We start from the raw sequence: 6,097 nt of genomic DNA, 5'->3' as shown, positions 1-6,097 counted from the left end.
ACATTCCTCATTTCCCTTTTCCATTTTAACTTTTTAATCTTAAGGTGGTACCGAACACTACAGGGAGATAACTATGTAAAATCTTCTAAACGTTTTAATTACGTTGTGTTTCAATGGAATATTAAGCTTCTCAATGATCAAAATAAGTGTTTGTCAAACTGCTATATAACCAGTGAATTTTTTCTGATAAAACGGTTGGTTCAATTTTTTTGAAATTTTTATATTTTTGTCAAAGGGTCAAAGTAAATACTTTGTCAAAATTTTATGAAAATTAAACGAGCCAAATTAATTTTAGTGAAAGTGTTGGGTACCACTACTACTAGACCAAGAAGTTTGTATCCTTTTTTAGCAATCGGGTGAACCTTGTCTTTTTTTAAGAGGTTTGTGAAGCTAACACTTAATTTTTATTTTTGTATTTCATTCAATCTTATGTTTGTATATGTTGTTTACAATTTATTATTTTCTACAAATTACAATGTGTACAAAATTCTACTTAAAATCACGTATAAAAAGTAAAATCACAAAAATACTAAACTCAGAGGAATATCTAATCGGAAAGTCTTTAATCAAATGGCAAACTCAAAAGACAAAACACATCAAAAACAAATGGACAAGAACTGTCATATTCCTGACTTGGTACAGGCATTTTCAAATGTAGGAAATGGTGGATTAAACCTGGTTTTAAAGTGCTTAACCTCTCACTTTAACTTGTTTAATAATTAACAGTATGGGTTTTGTAATAAAAATCTTTGGAACTAAAATTCTCATGATTGAATAATTACACAAAAGATATTTCGAAGATCAGTTCCGGCACAAACATTCCGAGGATCCAGAATTGGTAGTATACCGACAATATCCACCATAGCAAGTTCTGATTGATGTTTTTCAACGTCAGGGTCATCAAAATAGGGGGGGGGTTAAATTCTATTATGTTATCAAAAGGCCGTACTTTTACCTATGATAGTTAACTTTTTACAAATTGTGATGTAGACTTGTATCATTGGCACTCATACCGCATCTTATAATATTAATGGAATAAAATTTTATAGTGTGTAAAAATGCATACCATAATCTATTGTACAAGTTATAAGAGAATTTTAGTAGAATTTTGTAATTTGTACATTCACTTTTTGCAAGTTCTACAGAGTCAAATTACAAAGTATAATTCGTACATTTTTTTTAACAAATTATAATTTGTACGAAATGATAACTTGTACACAACATATAAATGTGTAGGTTTTAACCTTTATCTTAATATAATATATGATCAAATAAGAAGGCTCATGCATGCATTTAAGCAGTTGTGACACAACAGGCAGGACTAAAAGAGCAGTAACCGCTGAACATTTCTACTTTAAAACACATTATCCATTTGTTCTCATAATTGAGCAGCTTCTAAAGTCTTAGGGATTATGTACCCTTGTGTTGATTCAATGCTAACCATATAAAAATTTTATAGAAAATCCAAAGCCTGTATCCTTGTACTCTCATATTTGGCAATTCAGTGACTGAATAACAAATATAAATATAGACCAAATCAATACACTTTTTAGGGTGCGTTCGACTTTAGTGACTCAGAACGAGGTGTTTTGGAATTTAAGTTGCTTAGAACTTTTTGTAAACAATAAACGCTAGCACATCATATAAAAACAAGTGACAGTAATCCATGTTTAAAATTTTATAACAAAAATCTCTGTGGATTTTCTCTATATATATTAAAATCTTGGTTTATTTGCCACAAAGTCCTCTTTTTCTATTAAATGCAATGAATCAGTAAATAACAATGCTTTACATAAAGTTTCCCCTTGGTATATGTACAAAATGACCTATCTCTATTATTCATTAGGTCTTTCCACTTTTCGTGGAAAGACCTTTTGTTTTTGTTCTGATTATTTTTTTTTCTGCTGTCTGAGATGCTTTTTTGTCTCACAACATATCGAACAGATTTTTGGCCAATGATGTTGTACAGTAATGGGGGTTTTTAAAACTCACCCTGTGTGACCGAACACTTATTCTTATAGAAGTTATCTCCCTGCGTCCCCTTTTTCTTGTTATCGCTATATCTCTAAAACCATAAAAGATTTTAACAAACTGTTTTCAGCAAATTGTTTGTCTACGAATGCTTTGGTTAATTTTGACTGGAGTGATCGGAAGACATCTTATGGAAATTATTTCCCTTTGAAAATTTAAGATAGGCGATATGTTGGATAAATTCATACGTTATAAGTCGTAGAGGCTACAGTCTTTTGATATGAAGTCCTTGGTCCATTTGAAGGAAATTGTGGTCAAGGTCAAATGTCAAGGTCATGTTATAATTTTGATTTTTTATGTTATCGTTACTAAAAAGAAACTGTTACAGTAAATGATCATGATGATATGATGTGTTTTCGAAAAAAACTGTTTACGATAAGGCGCAACTTCAACTCATTTTATAAAGTCGAAGTGTTTTGGTCAACCCTTATAGGAGTTTTCCCTTCTTTTGTATTTGAAATCGGTATTTCTCCACAACCATGCAAGTGATTGAATTGGGGTCTTTTGATTTGAGATCACTGACCTATGACCTTTAAATTGATGTCAAGGTCAAAGGTCAATTTGATATTCTAAATTTTGACATTTGCTAAAATTGTTTTTCATTATAAAAACAATTAAGTCTTCTGCATATACCTATTAGTCTTATTTTTTGTATATCAGTTTGAAGTACCAAATTACATCAACAAGGAATGACATTTTCTAATATCGTTGTTTAAATTTCATTCTTATTATCGGGGTAGAAAGACCTTCAATTGTTCTCTGAAGAATTGGTTTTTAATTATATTTGTTGTTTTGATACTATATCAGTTTGAAAAGTTCGTACAAAAATAGCTTCAGAAGGGGTAAAAAACATTAAAATATATTTTATCACACAACAACAAGTATTTACATAAAATACCAGGTAGTATTGACAACATTTTTAGATGGAACAGTTAAAAATTGAAAGATTTTCAAGAAGGTTCTACTAAACAGGTACATGTAGTTTTATAGTTCTACCGTATTATCCCGAACTTCCTCTAAGTAAGGAGTTCTCATCCTAGGTGTATCCACATCATCAGTATCATTGCATTGGATTGCAATTAAACCTGAGCTGGGACTGCGGACAAATGGTGACATTTCTATTCCAAAAGAAGTGCACATAGTAACTTGTCGCTGTGGTTGTGCTACCAGTCCGATGTAAGGTGATGAATTGACCATACCATATGCAGTTGGATTGACCACGCCACAAGGCTTTAAAATAACCATACCGTATGACGATGGATTGACTATGCCATAAAGCGTTGCACTGACCATACTAAATTGCGCTGGATTGACCATTCCAAATGGATTTTGTTGTACAAAGTTACCACCACCAACCATCTACAAGTATATATTATCTAAGTTTTGAAAACAAAGTAAATAAATTAAGGTATTGCAGTACAAATATCTGATGAATTGAGTGCGCCGTTGTTTTTTTTCCCTTCTATTTAGTCACCTTGACAGGCATTGTTATGCACCAGGACAAATTCAGGAGCCTGATGTTCAGTGATTGTCGTTTGTTGGTGTGATTTATAGGCCTTTATTTTTTCTCGGTTTTCTATATATATTAGACATTTTGGGGCCCTTTATTGCTTGCTGTTCGGTGTTAGCCAAGGCTTTGTGTCGAATGCCGTTCTTAGACCTATAACTGTTAACTTTTTATACATTGTGACCTAGATAGAGAGTTGTCTCATTTGCACTCATATCACACCTTCTTATTTAAATCAGGTATAGACTAAAGTTGGTTTGTTTCTTGTATATGTACAGCCGACTTTTGATATATCCACAGTATTTTTTATATGCATTTAGCATATTGTTATTTTCATCGGCACATTTAAACTATGATGGATAGATTATTGAAGTGTGCATCTGGTGGAGTAAAATTATTGCTACTATTGGGTCAAAATCGCAGATGGTTTACTATAAGGCTCCGAGAGTGTTACAATCACAGAAGAGAAAAATGTCTTTTGGAAAGTGAAACACGAAAACCAGTAAAAAAAATGAATCATTGACTGAATTTACCAACAAATCTTTAAAACGATGATTTACATATTTTTGTATTCTATATATATTATGAAATATAATAGACATAGAAAAATGGCCATTTTACGATTGTACATGATTTCTGTCTATTAATATAATCTGATGTTTTATGTACAACTCTGTTGCACGTTGAGAACCCTTGCAACAACTGTTTGTGGTCCGTTTTTGGCCTGTTTCAAGGTACATTTCTGTCTCTTCTCAATGTACCCTAATTTTTAGGGGCAGTCCAAATTTTCCCGACCATTATCTCGGATGGTCTCTATTAAAGTACTATTTAAGTTTATTTCTATCGTTTCAGACCAAAGTCCTCGTTGTTATGTTGATGGTAGCTATGGTGCTAATGGTAGAGGTCAAAGGTAGACAACTGCAAAACGACTGTCTAGACATCTGTCGCCGAAGAATGGACAGATGTAAATCAAATTGTAACTAGGACTTCAAGAACAAAAACAAAAGGAAGAAGTGCAAGAACGTCTGTAAAAAATCTGATAGACAATGTAAAAGGTTCTGCCGCAATGACGACCCGACCGATGATTTTACTTTCGACATGTAGTCAAATAATTAGGAAACAACATGTAAAATTGTTCAAATACGTGTGTGCTGCATATATTCATTTCATACTTTGAATAAAAGCATATACTTATTATAATTAGTTATATTATTCTTGTTCCCAAAAGTAATTTAACAGAAACGGTCTTATATTTCAAGGCCTATATTGCCTTCGGGAGTTCCTTTGAAGAAAGTGTATATATTAAGTGTTGAAGTTGCAAACTTCCCTTCGTAATTTTACAGACAGCATCACGAGTTGGTTGACCGTTATGAAATACAGTGAAAATTGACTAAATCGAACCCTTTCGGGACTTGAGATTTTGTTCGGTTTTGGTAGGTATTCGGTTTCATCAGGTAACAATGCATACAATGTGATATGATTGGTCTTCAGAACAATTTTGGATTAGACAGGTTTCCGGTTTATTCAGGGTTCGGTTTAATCAGGTTTCACTGTATTTGTTTCACAGATGAAAGCTTATATGTTCGTTACTACAATCCCGTTCCCTTTTCTCAAATGTGATCTACCGAATTATATGTTTTACCGGGTTGTAACATGACCCGCACGACGGGTGCCATATGTGGAGCAGGATCTGCTTACCCTTCCAGAGCACATAAGATTACCCCAAGTTTTTAGTGGGTTTGACTGGTCAGTCTTTAGTATTTATGTTGTGTTTTGTACAAAATTGTTTTCTTTTTGTAGTCTTTTTCTTTTAACCATGGCGTTGAAAGTTTTTTTTAAACTTATGAGTTTAAATTTTCCTCTGTTATCTGTCGCCCCGCTTTTTCATACTGAGCTTTAGGATAATACAATATATATATATATATATGGTTGGATACAGCACATTATTCTGCAATCGACCTTGACCTTTCTTCTACATACAGGTATACACATTATACGAAGCAATATACGTATACTAGATGTATACTGTCTCTTGGTACCCTGCTTCTGTTGCGACCGAATGGGTTTGTCAAAGTAGTGTTTACGTCACATTCTGTTTGAGGTCCGCGTTTAAGTCATGTCGATTTCTTTCAAAATAAATTTAACGATAGGGATATGGAAAAATGTACAAAACTAATTGCAGGATAAAGACAATAACTGTTTGGTGTCTTTAAGTGGGTAGGTCTTGGTAACACCAACATTTTTCTCTCGTTTATTCGTTTTTATATTTACATCATTATTCTGACAGTCTGTCACTATCTATGTACTATATTTGAATTAATTTAGATTATCTATTAGCACATGCATGTAGCATAAGTTTGTACTAGAATTGATGTTCAGATCATATCTTCTAGAATAGTATATTGAACATAAACCAAACACAAACAGTAAGTAAAAACTCTGTATCAATGACTTAGCACTTAAACCATACTACCTCATTATTAAATTCATATGTTCAAATCAAATTTCCTAAAACTTCCAAGATTTTTTTTATTAATGATACCACAAGGTCCTTTAGTA

Source organism: Mytilus galloprovincialis, chromosome 11 (genome assembly GCF_965363235.1).
Source record: "Mytilus galloprovincialis chromosome 11, xbMytGall1.hap1.1, whole genome shotgun sequence".
NCBI classification, from domain to species: Eukaryota; Metazoa; Mollusca; class Bivalvia; order Mytilida; family Mytilidae; genus Mytilus; species Mytilus galloprovincialis.
This window is presented reverse-complemented; position numbering follows the sequence as displayed.